This window comes from Dasypus novemcinctus, chromosome 18 (genome assembly GCF_030445035.2).
Source record: "Dasypus novemcinctus isolate mDasNov1 chromosome 18, mDasNov1.1.hap2, whole genome shotgun sequence".
NCBI lineage: Eukaryota > Metazoa > Chordata > Mammalia > Cingulata > Dasypodidae > Dasypus > Dasypus novemcinctus.
In genome coordinates this window covers 12,122,703-12,145,700 of record NC_080690.1, presented here as the reverse complement: position 1 = coordinate 12,145,700, position 22,998 = coordinate 12,122,703, and the positions used below count along the sequence as shown (strand labels likewise).

At 38.1% G+C, this 22,998-nt stretch overlaps 1 pseudogene; it reads left to right on the top strand.

The window, feature by feature from the left end:
* Window positions 1-565: 565 nt before the first annotated feature.
* Window positions 566-2,219, top strand: LOC101437024 (large ribosomal subunit protein uL22 pseudogene; annotated as a pseudogene).
* Window positions 2,220-22,998: the final 20,779 nt, after the last annotated feature.

Here is a 22,998-nt window from a genome sequence, read left to right as displayed (position 1 = left end):
TCCACAGACACCAACAGAGCATGGAGTGCCACCCAGCCCACAAGCACCATGGAAAGCCAACTTAGCAAGGTGATGCAACAAAAAAGAAAGACAAGCAAAAACATAGAAGAGTGCTCAGTGAATGGACACAGAGAGCAGATAGCAAGCAAGCTGCAAAGGGGGAGAGGAAATAAAAAAATAAATACAGACAAGAAGAATGCACAGTGAATGGACACAGAGAACAGACAGCAAGCAAAAAGCCACAAGGGGAGGGGGAATTTTTAAAAAAAGTATATGTCCCAAAATGTAAACCATAATGTAAACTAATGACCATGGTTAGTAGCTCTGTTTCAATATTTGTACATCAGTTGTAACAAATGTACCATCCGCATATAAAATGTTATTAATAGGGGAAGAGCAGAAAGCAGGAGGATGTTGGGTATACAGAAGTGCCCTGTATTCAGCACATGACTTTCTTGTGACCTAAAACTTCTATATTTTTTATGTAACATTTATGTAATCTAAGTATCCTTTTAAAAATAAAATAAATAAAACAATAATACTTTGAAAAAAAAAAAAAGGAACCATGGAGGTGAGAAGGCAACTTCATTATATACTTAAGGTACTGAAAAAGAAAAACTGCCAGCCAATAATTTTCTACCCAGTGAAACTATCCTTCAGAAATGAAGGTGAATTTAAAGACAGCTCTGTACACCCCTTCCTTCACACACCCTCCACACACACATAGCCCAGGACTCTCGGTTTAAAGGGGGTGTTTGTTAACTGGCTATTGATCATTTATTCCACATTTGCTAAATCCTTCCTATGTGGCATTCTCTGTAGGAGGTGCTAAGTGTAAGATGAAAGGGTTTTTGCTCTCATGGAGTTTATACTCTTAATGCAGATCTGCCCAATAGAACTTTCTGGAATGCTGGAAATGTTCTGTATCTTGCATTGTTGGTATACTTGCGCTGTTCAGTAGCCAATGGCCACATTTATCTATTTGTGCCCTTGAAATATGGCTAGTACAACACAGGAAGTAAGTTTAATTTAATTTAAAATGTAAATTTAAATATCCACATTGGCTAGTGGCTGCCATATTGGATAGCACAGCTCTAGTGGGAGAAACAAGGCATCAAACAATCACACACAATTTTTCTAGGAAAGATCTATTTCCTGTTATACTTGAAGTTAACAAGTATCTGGGGAGAGCAAGGTTGTGATAGTTCTCTTGTTAAATGGCATAATTTAAATTATCATGGCCTTTAAGAAAGACTTAGTTGAGCATGATGGTAGATGATTTAAAAGAAGTTTCTGGACTTATGTAAAAGAAGCAAGCCTAGGCTCATGAATATGGTTGTAAGAAGGAGAATTTTAGCTCACTTTCATATTTAATGATTGAAAATTTTATAACACTGAATTTCTACAAATAGAATTTTTCTTTATTTTCAAAAAAAAAAAAAAAAGACTTCAAAAACGGAGTCTGTTACAAAGAGACTGGACCTACAAGAGATTTTAAAGGGTGTGTTTCAGCCTGAAAGGAAAAGAAAAGGTGTGAGGCCTAGAGAAGATTGTAGAAATGAAGACAATAAGCAAAAGAGACTGAAAGGCTCTCTCTACCCCTAAGTCACCTAGAAGTGATCTCTGAAAAAGGTTCGCTATTCCCTTGACCCAGAAAACCCCACAAAATCATGCAAATCAAGAGGTTCAAATCTTTATGTTCACTTTAAGAACGCCCAAGAAACTGCCCAGGCTATCAAGGGTATGCATATTCGAAAAGCCACCAAGAATCTGAAAGATGTCACTTTACAGAAGCAATGTATGCCATTCTGTCATTATAACGGTGGTGTTGGTAGGTGCACCCAGGCCAGTCGTGGGGCTGGACACAGGGTCGGTCGTCCAAAAAGAGTGCTTAATTTTTGTTGCACATGCTTAAAAATGCAGAAAGAAATGCTGAACTTAAGGATTTAGATGTAGATTCTCTGGTCATTGAGCACATCCAGGTGAACAAAGCCCCCAAGATGCGCTGGTGTACTTACAACAGAGCCCGTGGTTGGATTAACCCATACATGAACTCCCCCTGCCACATTGAGATGATCCTTACTGAAAAAGAACAAATTGTTCCTGAACCAGAAGAGGAGGTTGCACATAAGAAAAAGATATCCCAGAAGAAACTGAAGAAACAAAAACTTATGGCTCGGGAATAACTTCAGCATACAATAAATGCAAATAAAAGTTAAAAAAAAGAGACTGAAAGGGTTAAAAGACAAGCATTAGTAATATATGACAACAGAAAGCCAATGGATAAAATTGACAAAGTAATGCTTTTACAGTAGTAACACTAAATGTTGATGGATTGAACTCCCCAATCAAAAGATGTAGACTGATAGAATGGATAAAAAACATGAGCCATCTATTTGTTGTCTACAAGGTACTCACTTTATATGCAAGTACACAGGCTACAAGTGAAAGGTTGGAAAACATAGTCCATGCAAATAGTAATCAAAAAAGAGCTGAAGGACCAATATTAATATTGGGTAAAATAGATTTTAAATGCAAAACTGTTACAAGAGATGAAGGTCACTATATATTAATAAAATGGACAATTCACCAGGAAGAAATAACAATAATAAATATTCATGCACCTCATTTTGGTGCACCAAAGTACATGAGACAGACACTGGCAAAACTGAAGGGAGAAATAGACATCTCAACAATAATAGTTGGAGATTTCAACACACCACTCCCATCATTAGATAGAACATCTGGACAGAGGATAAACTTAAAAAAAACAGAGAGCTTGAATAATATGATAAATGACCTAGAACTAACAGACATTTATAGAGCATTACACCCCAAAAGAGCAGGATATACATTCTTCTCAAGTGCTCATGGATATTTCTGTAGGATAGACCATATTTGGGGACATAAGTCAGATCACAATAAATTTTAAAATACTGAAATTATACAAAGCACTTTTTCTGATCACAATGGGGTTAAAGTTGGAAGTTAATAACAGGTGGAAAAAGGGAAAATTCACAGATATACAGACAAGAAGGAATGCTACCAAACTCATTCTATGAAGCCAACATTACCCTTATACCAAAGGCAAATAAAGATCTTATGAAAAAAGAATATTACTTGTCAGTTTCTCTAATGAATATAGATTCAAAAATCCTCAAAAACATAATTGCTAATGGTATCCAAAAACAAATTTTAAAAATTATACCTTACAATCAAATGGTCTTTGTACCAGGTATGAAAGGGTGGTTTGACACAAGAAAATCAAGCAGTATAATACACCACATTAATAAACTGAAGAAGAAGCACATGATCATCTCAATAGATGCAGAAAAGGCATTTGACAAAATACAGCATCTTCCTGATAACATTCCAAAAGATAGGACTAGAAAGAAACTTTCTCAATATCATAAAGTGCATGTATGAAAAACCCACAGCTAATGTTACACTCAATGTTGAAAGACTGAAAGCTTTCTCACTGAGATTGGAATGAAACAAGAATGTCCACTCTCTCCACTGTTATTCAGTATAGTGATAGACATTTTAACTAGACCACTTAAGGAAGAAAAAGAAATAAAATGAAACCAAATAGGAAATGAAGAAGTAAAACTTTTGCTATTTGCTGATGATATAATACTATACTTAGAAAACCCCTCCCCCAAATCACAGCAAAGTGGCAGGATATAAGATTAATACACAAAAATCAATAGCATTTCTATACACTATTAATCAGCAATCTGAGGACAAATTTCAGAGGGAAAAATTCCATTTACAATAGTCACTAAAAGAATCAAATATTTAGGAATAAACTTAACCAAAGACATAAAGGACCTGTATTCAGAAAACTACAAAATTTTGCTAAAAGAAACCAAAGATGATCTAAATAAATGGAAGAATATTTCCTGTTCTTGAATTGAAAGACTATCATTAAATGTCAGTTCTACCCAAACTTATCTACAGATTCAATGCAATCCCAATAAGAATTCCAAAAGCCTTCTTTGTAGAATTCGAAAGGCCAGTTATCAAATTTATCTAGAAGGGTAATTGCCCCCAAAGACCAAATATGTCATTAAAGAAAACAAAGTGAGAGGGCTCTCACTTCCGGACATTAAAGCATATGATCTATCTACAGGGGTAGAAACAGTATAAAGTGGTAGAAACTGCATAAAGACAAATTGACCAAGGGAATCAAATTGAGAGTTAAGAAATAGACCCTCACATCTATGGTCAAGTGATTTTTGACAATGGCCAATTCCAACAATGGTGCAGGGAAAACTGGATATCCATATCTAATGGAAAGACAGAGGACCCCTATCTCACACCTTATATAAAAACTAAGTCAAAATGAATCAAGAACCTAATTTAAAAACCAGAACCACAAAACTCCTACAAGAAAATGTAGGGAAACATTCAAGATCTTGTGGTAGGTGGTCATTGCTTGACCCTTACACCCAAAGCATGAGAAATGAAGGAAATGAAGGAAAAATGTAACTTCCTCAAAATTAAACACTTCTGTGTTTCAAGAAATTTAAGAAGCTGAAAAGGCAGTGAACTCAATGGGAAAAAAATCTTTGGAAACCACATATCTGACAAGGATTTGATTTCCTTGTTATATAAAGAGATCACAAAACATAATGACAAAAACACAAGCCACCCACTTTTAAAAATGGGCAAAAGACTTGAATAGACTTTTTCCTAAGAGGCAAAAAGGCACATGAAAAGATGCTCAACATCACTGGTTATATGAGAAATGCAGATAAAAACTACAATGAGCAATCATTTCATGCCATACAGAATGTCCATTATTTAAAAAACAGAAAACTACAAATATTGGAGAGGATGTGCAGAAATTGAAACACTCCTTTACAGTTGGTGGGAGAGTAAAACGGTGCAGGCTCTGAGGAAGAAAGTTTGGCGGTTCCTCAGGAAGCTAAACATAGAACTGCTGTCTGATCCAGCAATCCTGATACAAGGAATATATTCAGGAGATCTAAAAGCAAGGATGCAAACAGATATTTGTACACCTATGTTCATAATGACCTTATTCACAATTGCTAAAAGATGGAAACAAATTGTCAGCCAATGATGCATGGATAAAAAGATGCGGTATATACATTTAATGGAATGTTAGCTGTAAGAAGGAATCAGTTGGGGAAGCACATGGCAACATGGAGGAACCTTGAGGACATCATGTAGAGTGAAATAAACCAGATGTAAAAGGGCAAATACTGAATGGTCTCACTGATATGAACTAAACATGGATGCATAGACTTAAGGAGTTAGACTATTATTAGAAAAAAAGCTGCACCTGTAAGAGAACAGAAGTTCACCTGATTGTAGAGGAGAAAGGAATTTTGTTAAGGATCTTGCAAGAATGAGCACTCGGTCTGGATAAAATGGCCTACATGCCAAACAAGAAACAGTGATATTTATAACCTAAACCTAACACATGGGTCCCTCCCCTGTTCCCCATTGATTGGGTACTTCAGGGGTTACAGCCTATCTGAGAGATCTAACTAACTTACACGGATCCCGCTCTGATTATCTGCTCCCGCGTGCCCTACACTCTTGCAGGCTGGGCAGGCTCAGTGCCGCTTTCACTGCTGGCGAGCTTTTCAAATTTGGTGCTGCTTTCACCACTGCCCCTGCCCCCAGCACTCACCATTAGCCCTCCCTCATTTCGGGGCCACTTTTCAAATTCTTGGCATGCCAAACCCTTAGAACCTCTACCCTCCCTCCTCCAACAGCAGGGCCAGCTCTGGCTTCCCCTTTGTGAAAATTAAACTTAACCCTTTCCCACACTACGGAGTGTAGGTTGGTGGGAGACAGAATGTGAGTTGAGAAGGGGGAGCTGATGCTGGATATATGTAGAAGGTTTGATAAGGTCAATTGTAAAAATGCGGTAATGGGTGGAGTTGATGGTCTCACATTATAATGAGTATAACCATTATAAATATTTTGGGAAAACTGAGGTTGCTTAGTAACTCACTTATCCGCTAATCTTATATTAGTACCTCTTTGCTTTTCTCTCCTTTTTCCTCCATTTTCTTTCATCCCAGTTACCCACAAAAATATTACCATTCACCTATTTCATCTTGTCAGGTAAAAAGAAGGAGATTTGCTTCTCCCAAAGAAAGTTCTATGTCCTTTTTTTTTTTAAAGTCAGTAGTGTTTCCTGAAAAGAATTGCTTAATGAGAAAGCTTTGTCAGCTGGGGGTAGTATCCCCTGGAGCACAAACTGGACTCTGACAGAGAACTTTGCCTGTCACTGTTAGCAGATGGTGCTAACATGCTAGAAACAGCACCACACCCTGTCCAGAGCAGCAGGACCTAACAAGTCCCTCTGATGGATGCTTTGGCTTACAATGAAAGGAGGAAACGATGGGCAATTTGGGACTTTAGAAGACTAAATATCCACCCAGTAATTTACTATCTTGGGCTGCAATCCTACTAAACTTGTGAAAATGGTGGTAGAATTTCGCACCAGTCCTGGGATACAACCTATTTTGTGGTGACCTTTGCAGTCACTTATTTGGGTGGGCCACAAGGGTCCTGACAAGACCAGGGTGGGTCAAGGAAGCAAAACAAGACCCTCTCAGCCCTTTTACCTCTCCCTGCCCTATAATCATATTAAACCTGCCTTTAGGGAATACAAATTCCCACTTAGCTTTACATCCAGCTTACTATCAGTTCAATTTAAAAATACAGTACAATAATTTCTGGTCTAAAAATAAATGTAGAAGGAATGCAGGAAATAGAAAATTGCCATTATAATATCATGGTAATCATTTCTGCAGACAAGATCCATGGATGAATATGAAAAGAAGGGAGTGAAACTTTGAGGAAAAACAGGTATATGTATAGCCTCAAAATATTTCCACCCAAATAATTACTAAGTATTGGGGTAGTATGAATATCAACCCACAGATTTTTTACAAACCTCCCTCTAGAAGCTCTTGTTTGATTCTCTTACCTACTTCTTCAGGCTGCACCAAGTGACTTGCTTCTAACAAATATTAATAAAATATGAAAAGGAAAAAACATTAGTAACTTCACAGTGGAGAAACTTGGCAGACATCATTTTAACCAAGTGATCAAGGTAATGTCATTTGTTCTTCTCACATTCACTTCAGAGTCCCTGGCCTCACTTTTCACAGAGACCTAATTAAAATAAAAAAGGAAAAACATCTTCGTTCTATCAATTATAGTTATTTATTTTCACATGCCACCTTGTGTTTTACTTGTGTAGTCTTCATTTTTATATTTCCATATAAATTTAGATCCTGTAGAAAGGATTCTTAGTCTGGGTCTGTGGAACCAGGAACACCTTGCAATTATTATGGAAACATAGCACATTTTTCAGAGGAGCAATTTCATTCTTCAGTTTCTAAAATCTGGACTCCTCAAAATATTAAAAAAACAAACACTATTCTTGAAATCAACACAGATACATATCCATCTTATTGGTTTGCTGTCCTCTGTATACAACCTAGTATTTTTGTAAAGAATATACTCCATATTATGTGAAATAAACAAATAAATAATGGAAGGTATAAAATATTTAAATTATTTGGCCCAATCCTGAAAACAATGGTATCTGCATTTAAGAAAGGAATGATTCTCCAAATTTGAACCTTCAGTTAAACCAAAATAATAGCAATTACCATCACTTATAGATACTTTCTTATTCAACATGAAAATTTTAGGTGTAGTTTTATTCTCATAAATAAAGCAGCCACGTGCCTTGATTTATATCTGTGATCCCTGTCTTGTTTGCCATTTGTCCTGGATTTTCCATTTTTCATTTTAATTAAATATTACTTTAATAGTTGCACACTCACATAAACTAATTCAGATATGGTAGTACTGCACAATGTCCTTTCAGTTTCTCCTACATCAGGGGTTCTTAACCTTTCTTGTTCCATGTACCTCTTTGCCAGTCATGTGAAAATCACAGACCCCTTACTAAGTCCATACTACATTGTGTGTTATTTAATAAATATATCACACCTGCACCAACACGGCCCCACAAGAATAATGTTTTTCTGAATTTCAGTTCAAGCTCCTGGACCCCTTGTTAAGAACCCCTGCCCTAGATCCTTGCCAGGAAGTGTGTGGGTCACAGGTGCAAGAAAACAGAATGATCGCTGAAACAGTTGGTTACATCTGCATGACAACTACCAATAACCTCTCTCTCCTTTCCAAGCACTTTGTAGACACAGGCAGTTAATAACTTCCTTTCCAAGACTGTCTGCAAGGCACTTACTGATAAAATTATGCAGCTAGGGACAGTGACCCCATCAGTTTCTGGGTGGTTTTATGGTGCTCTGCCCTTGCCGGTCACTTGGCCCAAACTGCTGAGCAGCAGTGGGCAACACATCCTGGGATGGGGAACAAAGTTTCTAGGCTACCAGACTAGGGAGCAGGGAGTGGAGCAAGGAATACAGGAATTAGAAGTTAGGTCATTACAAGTTAGGTAGCTGAAATAAGTACACAAAACAGTTTGGATACTCTCAACAGTGATTTTATCATTTCTGGTCTGGTGGAAATCTATAACTATTATATTTCACTCATACATGTTAAATGATTTTTGTTTAGTTTTGAAATAAACTTTTGGCAGTAATAACGTCAGAAATGACTTGCTTAATTAAAACATAATCAAGAAAGTTGATGATAAATGTATACAGTATAGATTGTATAGACCTCATCAAGCACAAGAAAACCCCAAGGCCCAAATTTGCAGAGAAGCATCAGCGTCCATTTCAAACTGAGGTGTTATTTCAAGAAGACTATGCCCAAAGCCACCAATTCTTACTCAACTACAAAAGTGCTTGGCTTTTCATTTAGATGAAGTGACTGTCCTTAAATAAATTATCTCTGTTTTGACTTCAATTTATTATACACACACAAATAATGAAATAGTTGCTGTTGGGAAACGGACTTTGGCCCAGTGGTTAGGGCGTCCGTCTACCACATGGGAGGCCCGGGATTCAAGCCCCGGGCCTCCTTGACCCGTGTGGAGCTGGCCCATGCGCAGTGCTGATGCGTGCAAGGAGTGCCCTGCCACACAGGGGTGTTCCCCGCGTAGGGGAGCCCCACACGCAAGGGGTGCACCCATAAGGAGAGCGGCCCAGCGCGAAGGAGGGAGCAGCCTGCCGAGGAATGGCGCCGCCCACACTTCCCGTGCTGCTGACGACAACAGAAGCGGACAAAGAAACAAGACGCAGCAAAAAGACACAGAAAACAGACAACCGGGGGAGGGGAGGGGAATTAAATAAATAAAAATAAATCTTTAAAAAAAAAGTTGCTGTTAATATGTTAGCTCCATTATCAAAATCATCGTCATCAGTTCCTCAAAAGTTAAGTGATTCAATTTTATCTTAAAGCCATCCCATATTTTAAGTAGAAAATAATTTCAATAAGGGTTCTGTTTTTCCATCTGATTATTGGAATCAAATTTACTTTTGGAAAGTTTATTCAGTGGCAGGTAAAACATGAGGTCATTATGAATGCTGTTTTAAACTCAATAAAAATTCTATTTTGAAGTAAACATTATTTGATTCTATAGAGAAAATACAAATAGAAATTTTGATGGCACTCATCTTGGTAAAAGCAATGTTCTTTTTTTTTTTCAAATTCTACTCAATTTATTAATTTAAAAAAAAAATTACATTCAAAAAATATGAGGTCCCCATTCACCCCCACCGCCTCCACCCCACCACTCCCCCCACAGTAACACTCTCCCCCATCATCATGACACATCCATTGCATCTGGTGAGTACATCTCTGAGCATCACTGCACCCCATGGCCTATGGTCCACACCGTAGCCCACACTCTCCCACGTTCCATCAGTGGGCCATGGGAGGACATAGAATGTCTGGCAATTGTCCCTGCAGCACCACTCAGGACAACACCAAGTCCCGAAAGTGCCTCCACATCTCATCTCTTCCTCCCATTCCCCACCCCCAGCAGCCACCATGGCCACTTTTTTCACACCAATGCCACATTTTCTCAATTATTAACCACAATAGTTCATGAATAGAATATCATTAAGTCCACTCTAATCCTTACTGTACTCCTCCTTCCTGTGGACCTTGGCTTGGTTCTGTCTTTTCCACATCTGTGTCAAGAGGGGGCTTAGATTCCACATGGATACTGTATGCAATTCTCTTGCTTTCAGTTGTAAGCACTCTAGGCTCCATGGTGTGGTGGTTGACATTCTTCAACTCCATGTTAGCTGAGTGGGGTAAGTCCAATAAATCAGAGTGTAGGCGCTGAAGTCTGTTGAGGCTCAGGGCCTGGCTATCATATTGTCAGTCCAGAGATTCAGATCCCCTAGATATATCTTAAACCCCAGCACCAAATACAATTCCAGTAAAGTAGCATGAAAGGCTTGTGAAAAGAGATCACATCTGAGTCCAGTTCCATCACACAGAAACACCAGCTCCAAAGAAGGGCCAACCGACATGGCAGTGAACTCCATCTGCCATGACCATAGAACCTATGGGTCTCTTTTTTTTTGTTTTTGTTTGTTGTTGTTGTTGTTGTTTTGCGTTGTTTTTCCAAATTCTACTCAATTTATTCGTTTTTTTAAAAGATATTACATTAAAAAAATATGAGGTCCCCATTCGCCCCCACCACCCCCACCCCACCACTCTCCCCACAGTAACACTCTCCCCCATCATCATGTCACATCCATTGCGTCTGGAGAGTACATCTCCGGGCATCGCTGCACCCCATGTCCCATGTTCCACACCATAGCCCACACTTTCCCACGTTCCATCCAGTGGGCCATGGGAGGACATACAACATCTGTGGGTCTCTTTAGCCCTCAAAAGAACTAATACCTGGGATTGTATCTACTTTATCTGTCTCTGGGACTCTGCTCAGGTGTGCATAAGGGCAATCCTTCTGACAACCTCCAGACTCTTTTTTAGAGACTCATAGCCATATAAACTCATTTGTCCTTTCCATTTCCCCCTTACTTTAGGTCAAACAGCATTTTTAACTCCTGTTATTATATGTAAACAGGGATATTCTGCTGGTCCGCGTTGAACCTTTAATTCAAGGTCATTTTCTAGTTACGTCATCAGCTGGTACTTGGTAGTGATATACTATGAGTACATCCAAACATTTCCTTGCACCCTGGACACATGCCCTGTATAACTCCCTGTCAACCATATGTCCCCTGTCAATAACATCCCATACCAGTATTCCTCCGCTGCCATTGTTGAACCACTCTGTGATCCAAAACTTCCCGAACAGTGAAGCCCAATATAATGTCAGGTTCCCTTAATAGTAAAATGGAATATAGTGATGAGTTTAAAGGTTAGATAAAGAATATATATTGATTTGGAAAAATTCTGCATCCTATCCTTTTCTTTTCTTTTCTCCCTAATTATTGAACTTCTCTTCACAAGAGCCTTAGATCACAGTAATTCATATATACAATATACAATAGTCCCAAATATCCATTATAAAACCTTTTCCCTTCCACAGAGATAATCTTTTAACTTATTCATATCATATTTACTGAAACTGATGTACAGATATTGAGACAATAGCTTTCAAACAAGGTAACATTTGTGTTTACATTGTGGTTTATACTCTAGGCTATGCAGTTTTCTAAATTTTTTAGTTATCCTATGTTTCACATTATGGTTTACATTATTAGTCTGTTGTCCCCTATAGGTTTTTGGTGTAATATTACATGATTAATATCCATCCTTGTGTACGCTTGTGAAACACTTCCCTTGCCCTCACATTTACTCTGGTTCCATCTATTCAATATCTATTTTCCCCTCCCCTTGGGGCCCACAGTGATAGTCAATCTTCATTTCTTGAGGAGCCACGTTCAGAAATACTTGCAACAGTGCTGAGGGCCTGACCCACTCAACTGCCCTAATGCCCTGGGAGGCACCATTTCTCTTGAGAGATACAATTCCCTCTATTTGATGGCATTAGTCCTCCCCAGGTTGTGGGTCTACCTTCACTCTCATTATATGGGTCTCTACCCAATGGTATTACCCACTCTGGCAAAATGAGCATTCACATATTCCCTAGGAGTCTGTCCTGCGTCAGGTTATCCCCTTTGAGTATCTTAAACAGGTAACTTTCCTAATTATATTTTGAAAAGGTTTTCTCAGCATTATACTCTCAACCAACATCTGACAATCTCCTATGTTCGTGTGTTGCCCCACCCTCCCCCCAATTTCTTGGGCAATATTACCCATCCGCCCATCCCTAGCCCCCCTCAAATCCCCAAAGCCCCACCCAAAGGTAACCCTATGCCCCATTTTATCCCTTCCTTGTACACATACTTACCTCCAGCTTATCATAGATTTCACCCATGTACATGTCAGCTTACATTCTCCCTGTACCCCCCGATTTCCTGTAAGCCTATCTTCCAGTCTCTAGCTCTCTGAGGCAGCTTGCTTATTTCATATTATTGAGGTCATGTAGTATTTGTCCTTCAATGCCTGGGTTGCATCACTCAACATAAGGTTCTCAAGATTCATCCATGTTATCACGTGTGTTTGTAGTGTATCTGTTCTTAAAGCCGAGTAGTATTCCATTATACATATATACCACATTTTATTGATCCACTCATCTGTTGATGGGCATTTGGGTCAATTCCAACTTTTGGCGATAGTGAACAATGCTACTATGAACATTGGTGGGCTTATATCAGTTTGTGTCCTTGTTTTCAGTCTTGTTTTCAGCAGTGGAATTGCTGGTCATATGGCAAGTCTATGTTTAGTTTTTTGAGAAACCGCCAAACTGTCCTCCAGAATGGCTGTATCCTTCTGCATTCCCACCAGCAGTGGATGAATGTTCCCATTTCTTCACATCCTCTCCAGCATTTGTATTCTTCTGTTTTTTTCATAGCTGCCAATCTTATGGGAGTAAGATGGTATCTCATTGTTGTTTTGATTTGCATTTCCCTGATAGCTAATGATTTGGAGCATTTTTTCATGTGCTTTTTTAGCCAATTGTATTTCTTCTTTGGAGAAGTGTCTGTTTAAATCTTTTCCCCACTTTTTAAATGGGTTCTTTATCTTCTTATTTTCAAGATATAGGAGTTCTTTATATATGCAAGTTATAAGTCTCTTATCGGATATATGGTTGCCAAATAATTTCTCCCATTGTGTAGGTTCCCTTTTTACTTTCTTGACAAACTCCTTTGAGGTGCAGAAGGCTTTAATTCTGAAGAAGTCCCATTTATCTATTTGTTCTTTTGCTGCTCGTGTTTTTGGTGTGATGTTCATGAAGCCATTTCCTATTACAAGGTCTTGTAGATGTTTCCCTACACTGCTTTCCAAGGTCTTTATGGTCTTGGCTCTTATATTTAGGTCTTTGATCCATCTTGAGTTGATCTTTGTATAAGGTGTGAGATGGTAATCCTCTTTCATTCTTCTACATATGGATATCCAGTTCTCCAGGCACCATTTGTTGAATAGGCCATTCTCTCCCAGTTGAGAGGGTTTGGTGGCTTTATTGAATATTTTATGGCTATATATATGAGGTTCTATATCAGAACTTTCAATTCGATTCCATTGGTCTGTGTTTCTCTCTTTATGCCAATACCATGCTGTTTTCACTACTGTAGCTTTGTAGTATGTTTTGAAGTCTGGTAGTGTGATTCCTCCTATTTCTTTTTTCTTTTTCAATATGTCTTTGGCCATTCAGGGCCTCTTTCCTTTCCAAATAAATTTCATAGTTAGTTTTTCTAGTTCCTTAAAGAAGGCTGTGTTGATTTTTATTGGGATTGCATTGAATGTGTAGATCAGTTTTGGCAGGATAGACATCTTAATAACATTTAGTCTTCCTATCCATGAACAGGGAATATTCTTCCATTTGTTTAGGTCTTCTTTGATTTCCTTGAACAGTCTTGTATAGTTCTCGGTGTATAAGTTTTTTACATCTTTAGTTAAATTTATTCCTAAATACTTGATTTTTTTATTTACTATTGTGAATGGTATTTGTTTCTTGATTTCTTCCTGATCTTGCTCATTATTGATGTACAGAAATGCTACAGATTTTTGCGCATTGATCTTATAACCTGTGACTTTACTAAACTCATTTATGAGTTCTAGAAGCTTTGTTGTAGACCTCTCAGGGTTTTCTATGTATAGGATCGTGTCATATGCAAATAATGAAATATTGACTTCTTCCTTTCCAATTTGAATGCCTTTTATATCTGGTTCTTGCCTCAGTGCTCGAGCAAGTACTTCTAAGACAATGTTAAATAGAAGGGTAGACAGGGGGCATCCTTGTCTTGTTCCTGACTTTAGGGGGAAGTATTTTAGGATTTCTCCATTGTAAACAATGTTGGCTGTGGGTTTTTCATATATACTCTTTATCATGTTCAAAAAATTTCCTTGTATTCCAATCTTTTGGAGTGTTTTTATCAAGAAAGGGGGCTGTATTTTGTCAAATGCTTTTTCTGCATCTGTAGATATAATCATGTGATTTTTTTCCTTCAATCTGTTTATATGGTGTATTACATTGATTGATTTTCTTATGTTGAACCATCCTTGCATACCTGGAATGAATCCCACTTGGTCTTGGTGTATAATTCGTTTAATGTGTTGTTGAATACGATTAGCAAGTATTTTGTTAAGTATTTTTGCATCTAGGTTCATTAGAGAATTTGGTCTGTAATTTTTCTTTCTTGTGGTGTCTTTGTTTGGCTTTGGTACTAGGGTAATGTTGGCATCATAGAATGAGTTAGGCAATGTTCCTTCTGTTTCAATTTTTTGGAAAAGTTTCAGCAGGATTGGTGTTAGTTCTTTCCAGAATGTTTTGTCAAATTCACCTATGAAGCCGTCTGGGCCTGGGCTCTTCTTAGTTGGGAGGTTTTTAATGACTGATTCTATCTCTTTTCTCGTGATTGGTTTGTTGATATCTTCAATTTCTTCTTTCGTCAATATAAGCTGTTTATGTGTTTCTAGGAATTTGTCCATTTCCTCTGAATTGTTGTTTTTGTTGGAATATAATTTTTCAAAGTATTCTCTTATGATAGTCTTTATTTCTGTGGGGTCAGTGGTGATATCTCCTTTTTCATTTCTTATTTTGTGTATTTGCATCTTCTCTCTTTTTTTCTTTGTTAGTCTTGCTAAAGGTTTGTCAATTTTGTTGATCTTCTCAAGAAACCAGCTCTTGGTCTTGATTATCTTTTCAAGTGCTTTCTTATTTTCTATTTCATTTAGTTCTGCTCTTATCTTTGTTATTTCCTTCCTTCTTCTTCCTGTGGGATTACTTTGTTGTTTGTTTTCTAATTCCTCCAAATGTGCAGTTAGTTCTTCAATTTTTGCTCTTTCTTCTTTCTTAATGTATGAATTTATGGCTGGAAATTTCCCTATCAGTACTGCTTTTGCTGCATCCCATAAATTTTGATATGTTGTGTTATCATTATCATTTGTTTCAAGGTAGTTAGTGATTTCTTTTGAGATTTCCTCTTTGACCCACTGTTTTTGTAAGAGTGTGCTGTTTAATTTCAATATCTTGTTGTGAAATCTGGGCCTCTGGCCCTTGCAGATTTCCAGCTTCTCTCCACTGTGTCCAGAGATATTATTTTGTATGATTTCGATCTTTCTGAATTCATTAGGCCTTTCTTTGTGGCTTAGCATATGGTCTATCTTGGCGAATGATCCATGTGCACTTGAGAAAAATGTATATCCTGCTGTGTTTGGGTGTAGTGATCTGTATATGCCTATTAGATCCAGTTCCTCTAATATACTGTTCAAATATTTCATTTCTTTAGTGATTCTCTTTTGAGATGTTCTGTCCAGAGTTGATCGTGGTGTATTAAAATCCCCCACTATAATTGAAGATGCATCTATTCTTTCACTTAGTTTTTCCAGTGTTTGCCTCACTTATTTAGAGGCGCCCTTGTTAGGAGCATAAATATTTATGATTGTTCGTTCTTCTTGACAGATTGTCCCTTTCACTAATATGTAGTATCCTTCTTTGTCTCTCACAATTGTTTCACATTTAAAGTCTATTTTGTCTGATATTAATATAGCTACTCCTGCCTTTTTTTGGTTATTGTTTGCTTATAAGATTGTTTTCCAACCATTCACTTTCAGCCTCCATGAATCTCTGGGTCTAAGATGTGTCTCTTGTAGACAGCATATAGATGGGTCATATTTCCTTATCCAATGTCCCAATCTGAATCTTTTGATAGGTGAGTTTAATCTGTTGACATTCAGTGTTATTACTTTCAAGGAATTATTTATGTTAGCCATATTTTGATTGGACTTGTGTTTGTCATATTTTGTTTGTTTTTTCTTCTCTTTTTGTCTTTTTTGTTGCTCTTACACTCTCCTCCAACTCTGCCTGTCCTGTTTTTTCCTTTCTTCCTGCAGAACTCCCTTTAGAATTTCTTGAAGGGGAGGTTTCTTGTTGGCATACTCTTTCAGTTTTCTGTTTATCTGTGAATATTTTGAACTCTCCATCATTTTTGAATGCTAGTTTAGCTGGATAGAGTATTCTTGGTTAGAATTTTTTTTCTTTTAGTACCTTGACTGTATCATACCACTGCCTTCTTGCCTCCACAGTTTCAGATGAAAAATCAGCACTTAATCTTATGGAGCTTCCCTTATATGTGATGGTTTTCTTTTCCCTTGTTGCTTTTAGAATTTTCTCTTTGTCTTGAGCGTTGGATAATTTGACAAGTATATGTCTTGGGGTGGGCCTGTTGGTGTTTATGATATTTGGGGTACATTGCACTTCTTGGATATGTACATCTGTCTCTTTCAATAGATTTGGGAAATTTTCAGCCATTATTTCCTGCAATACTCCTTCTGATACCTTTCCCTTCTCTTCTCCTTCTGGGATGCCTATAATACATACGTTTGTGCATTTTGCATTGTCATTCAGGTCCCTAAGTCCTAGCTGGATTTTTTCTATCTTTTTATTGATCAATTCTACTATCTGTTTGATTTCCAATGTACTGTCTTCCACATTGCTAATTCTCTGCTCTGCCTCTTTTAATCTGCTGCTATTTGCTGCAAGTGTGTTTTTGTTTTCTTGAACTGTGGTGTTCATTCCCATCATATCTGTTATCTTTTTGCATATGTCTAAAATTTCCCCTCCAAGTGTTGTCTTCATATTGTTAACCTCTTCCTTTACTTCATTAAATTTGTCTGTGATGTATGTTCTGAGATCTTTAATTACTTGTGTGAAGTTCTTCTCCCCTTCCTGGTTTTTAGTTTGTTCATTGGATTCAGCCCTGTTTTCCTGATTACTGGTTTGGTTTGTAGATTTTTGTTGCTGTCTGGTCATCATTTTATCTTGATGGGTTTAATCAGTTCCTTAACTTCTTCGTCTAGTCTTGGGGATTAATTAGCTGTTGCTTTTGTGTAAGTATTATATCTTCTCTTTGTCACTTTGTTCTTCTTATTCTAATTTCTTATTGCTGGCTGAGTTCACTTTGAAGGAAAGTATTAGGGCCAGGGAAAGGCAATTGTGTAAGAAAGGAAAATGTTAAAGTAGTATTGGTAATAAATGTTAACAGAGCAACCATATGAGATCTGGGAGGATGGATATTAGATTCATGTAAGTTGTGTAGAGTTATAGCAGTAAGTAGAGTACCTATAATGAGGTAGTTGACTGAATATGGGAGGAATATGGTATGAATTAATAGGCTAGTGTTTTCATGAGAGTGGGGAAGAGAAAAGAGAGGCAATAGTTTCAAGAGTGGATAAAAGACAGAAAACAAAACAAAGGTATTAGAAATTAAGAGTTAGACAATTTGGGGATCAAAGAAAGGGAGGTGGAATATAGGAGAGACAGTAGATGATGGAGGATATCAAGATGTAGGGGAAAGGGGATAGTGTAGGTAACCAAAATCAATTCACACAGAAATGAGGAAATGGAGGATGAGGAAACCCAGCAAATGTGAGGTGTTCCCTGCAGCACCTATTGTATAATTAAGATAAAATAAAATAAGAAGAAAATGAGGGACAAGAGAATAGAGAGGAAAAAAAGGGAGAGAAGAAAGAAAGAAAAAGGGGGTTGGGTAAAGAAAAGGGAGGGGAACAAGTAAGGAAAAGAAAAGGAGATATAGAACACCAACAGCAGCAACAACAAAAAACCCCTAAATAAATGAAAAAAGAAAAAGACCTTGGGGACACAATGGAGAAAAGACTAGGAAATAATGCAATATTAGCAATCAGGACAATAAAAAATAAAAAATTAAGATTAAAATTTAAAAAAAAACGCAAATGTTGAGGGCTAGAACAATCAAGGATCTCAGATGGGCCTCAGGGCGTGGTGGATTCAGGGATGGAAAGTCTGTGATATTGCAGACTCAAGAGGTGTGAGTCTCTGGGGTGTGGGCCACCAGGGTTTAAGGGACACAGACCTGGCAGCCTCAAATCTGGTTAACAGGGAGCCTGGGAGCACCGCAGTGCAACACAGCTTTCAGGGATCCCTGCAGCTGGGTGCCAGCCCTATGGGAGCAGTCACGTCCACAAACTCTTATCTATGTTTCCGAAACCTGCAATTCCCCCTTTCACTAGGGTCTCTTGTGTGGCTGTATCACCAATTCGACTTCAGGACACCTCCCGCACTGCAGGTCCCCAAAACAGCCAGCTGGGGGCGCCTCTATATTGCAGCCAATTTAAGGATGCTGTAGATCCACAGCTAGGCTTAGGGGACGGGGCTCTAGCCAGAGGCGCTGTATCAGTGTCCGAAATAAAAAATCCCACCTCTCACAAAAAATTCCCCTAATCGGCTTCCAGCCCCTCCCACCCTGCCGTCCCCCGAAATAGCCTCCTGGTGACATCTCTTTGCTGCCAGCGATTTAAGGCTGCTGCAGATTGGCAGCTGGCCTTGGGGGCGGGGCTCTAACTGGAAGCATTATTATTTGTGTCCGCAATCAAAAATTCCCCGTCGCAATAAAACTCCCGTCTATCTCCCCAAATCGGTCTGCGAAGGCCTCCTGCCCTGTTAGCCCCCCAACTGCCAGCTCAGGGCTTATGAATTCCCCAGTACCGCAGAGCCTCCAGGAATCACCGCCTCCGTGCCAGTGCCGCAGCTCCGCCCACCCCAGGAGGGAGCTTGCCACGCACAACCCCCACCCCCGTGTAAGCGAGCCTCAATGTTATTTTTAACACGAATTTTCTCTATTACCTTCCCTTGAAATCAAAGTCCAGACACCTCCTGACCTGCAAAATCCCGGAACAGCCTGGTCCTGAAGAATTTCTAACGCTCAAAAAACTGTTTTTGAGACCAGCAGAGGCAGCAGCCGGAGCAGCCGCAGCCTGCGCCCTCTCCTGCCCGCCCCTTCTCCCAAAGTTCTTAATAAATTAAGAAACCTATAGATTAGAAATGTACTTAAATTTGGATATGCAGCGCATATCTTTGATTTTGGCAACTAAACAAGCTTGCAGCATGGAGACTTTAGAGACTTTCAGAAACTTATTACCAATCAAAGCAGGGGGTTAGTGGCCCAATGAGTTCGAATGACCAATTTCCGAGACATGGAGGTTTCAAAGGGAGAAAGTTTATTGTCAAGCATGAAGCAAGGAGATCAGATGTCTTCCCCAAACTTCAGTAACTCTGATAGTTTTATAGTATCCAAAGGCAGGTGAGTTTTAGGATAATGAGTATAGTGGCTCAAGATGAAAAGTTAGAAATGACCTAATCACTAAGTATATGCAGATTGATTACATGCCTTGTCATAGAATGTTTGTAAGAAAATGGTGGATTTAACATGATGGTCGGTGTGATTTTCAGTATTATAATTAGGAATAGGCCACTTATAGATTAAGATTTAAGCTACTGCACGTATCAGGTGGATTATTTTGGTTAGATCTAGTTTTGTCTATGAAGGTTGTAAAGGAATTGGGGTGGGATAGAGCTGGGCTGACTCAAGTTCCTTCATTGATAAACATTAGGGACTGTCTAGTGATCATATGATTCCAAAATTGTAAAACATGATAAGGAGGTATAGGTGGTCCAGTTACACATTATCACAAGGTTTTTACAATCACGAAGTAAAGATTCAATCATTATCAAAGATCAAGTCTTCTGGTTACAGTTCAGTGAGTTTCAGAAATTTCAGGTATTTCCTTTTGGCTAGTCTATAATATACTAGAAAGTAAAACGGCATTCATATAATGATTCAGTAATTATAGTCTTTGGTTAACTTTCAAATCTTGGTTACAAACTTGCAATTATTGATACAAAATTTACAAACAGAATGGCAGTGACATTTATTCTCACTAAGTAAAAGGAAGGCCCAAATTAACTGACAGATGAAAGCTAAAATGGTGTATAAGATTTAATTTTGTACTTTTACTGTGTTTTTAAATATCCCAGGGTCCTATTTATAACTGGATACATTTTATGTTCCATAAAGGAAATAAATGAACTTAAGAAAGTCTAGTTTGGTGAAACACCTAAATTTAATGAAATATAAAAAAAATATAAATAGAAACAACTTGTTAATGAGTTTTGCCTGTAAACATATTTGACAAAGAAAAATATTTCAGGTGAAGGCAAAAAGACACTGCCTATGACAATAATTAGGTTTATATGTTTCAATGTGAAATAATTAGATTTGAGGATATTCTCCATTTAACAGAATTTATTGTGGACTTACCTGGTAATAAGGTGCTTTAAGAAAGTTTTTTTTCTGAGATTTAAATATATTGTTTACATGCTAAAGGCTTTCCTTCTAAGATCTGCAAATAGACAAGGGTGTCTGCTGACACCACTCTTATTTAACATTGTATTAGAAGTACTTGATTGAGCACTTAGGCAAGCAGAGGAAATAAAAGGCATCCAAACTGGAAAGGAAGAAGTGAAACTTTCACTATTTGTAAGATAACTTGATCCTATACAGATAAAGTACTGAAAATCCACAACAAAGTTTCTAGAGCTGATAAACAAGTTCAGTAAAGTGGTAGGATATAAGATCAACATGTAAAAATCAGTAGTGTTTTTGTACACTAATAATGAGCAACCTGAGGATGAAATCAAGAAGAAATTCCATTTCTAATAGTAACTAAAAGAAACAAATAACCAGGAATTAACTTAACTAACAATGTAAAGGACTTGTATACAGAAAACTAATCAAAGAAGGCCTAAATAAATGGAAGAATATCCCATGTTCATGGAGTGGAAGACTAAATATCATTAAGATGTCATTCCTACCCAAATTGATTTACTGATTCAATGCAATCCCTATAAAGTTCCAACAGCATTTTTTACATAACTGGATAAGCCAATTATCAAATTTATTTGTAAAGATAAGGGGCCCTGAATAGCCAAAAACATCTTGAAAAAGAAAAACGAAAACACAAGTGGAGGAATCATGCTGCCTGACTTTAAAGCATACTTCAAAGCTACTGTGGCCAAAACTACATGGTATTGGCACAAAGATAGAAGTACTGACCAATGGCACTGAACTGAGAATTCAAATGTAGTCCTTATATATATAGCCAACTGATATCTGACAAAGCCAGAAACCCACTCAACAGGGACAGAATAGTTTCTTCAAAAAATCATGCAGGGAGAGCATGATATCCATATGCAAAAGAATGACAGAGGATCACCATCTCTCACCTTACACAAAAATTAACTCAAGATGGATCAAACACCTAAATATAAGAGGCAAGACCATAAAACTCCTAGAAGATAACGTAGGGAAGCATCTACAAGATCTTGTAGTAGGAAATGTTTTCATAAACTTTATGCCCAAAAAGTGAGCAATGTAAGATAATATAGATAAATGGGACCTCCTCAAAATTAAAAACCTTTGTGCCTCCAAGGAGTTTGCCATGAAAATGAAAAGGGAGCCTACTCCATGGGAGAAAATATTTGAAACCACTTATCCGATAAGGGTCTAATATCCAATGTATATAAAGAAATTTTACATCTCAACAATAAAAAGACAAACAATGGGCAAGAGAGTTGAGTAGACATTTTTCTAAAGAAGAAATACAAATGGCTAAAAAGCACATGAAAAGAATCTCAGCATCACTACCTATTGGGGAAATGTAAATCAAAACTTCAATGAGATACCATCTTAAACCTATCAGATCAGCTACTATTAAAAAAACTGAAAACTACACGTGATGGAGAAGATATGGAGGGCCTTATGTTGAATGAAGTAAGCTAGTCACTAAAAGACAATACTGCATGATCTACTTATATGAACTTAGGACACTGAGCAAACTTACAGTGATAGAGTCTGGAAGATAGATTACCAGGAGATAGAAAGGTGGTAGAGAATGGTGAGCCGATGCTCAATCTGGACAGAATCTATGATAAGGTGGATAGTGGCAGTTTGGCAGCAAACAGAGGTGATGGGGGTGTAGTGGTATGAATGGGGGAGGGGTTGTGCCATTTATGGAACTTGGGGTAGGGCTTGAGGAAGGAACAGGTGAACTATGGGAAGTCATACTGCAAAGAAGAAGCCTTAAGCCAAACATAAACCAGAAGTAATCGTTTTTCTGTGTGACTTCCTCAAAGTCACACAGCTAGGATATAGAAAATAAGTCCCTTGAACCAAATCTCATGACAAGCATTGAGACTGTGATTTAAAGAATAGCATACTATATGTTATGGATTGAATCATGTCCCCCAAAAGATATATCCAAGTTCTAACAATGAATGTGATCCTATATGGAAATAGGATCTTTGAGGATATTTTTAGTTTAAAGAAGGCCACACTGGATTAGGTGGGTCCTGATCCAGTATGTCTGGTGGTCTTATAAGGAGAGGGAACATAGACAGTCAATGGGAGACAGACAGACAGAAGACGACCGTGTGACAGAGGCAGAGATTGTTATGCCACTGATTCCCGACAAGCCACCAGCAGAGCCTTATGGAATTCAAGGGGAGTGTGACCCTGCTGACACCTTGACTTTGAACTTTTAGCCTCCAAAATTGTGAGTGAAATGGGGGTAATGGTGCAGTGGAGTGAGTGGGGTTGGGGGGTTGGACCATATATGGAACTGGGGGGAGGGCTATTGTTTTAA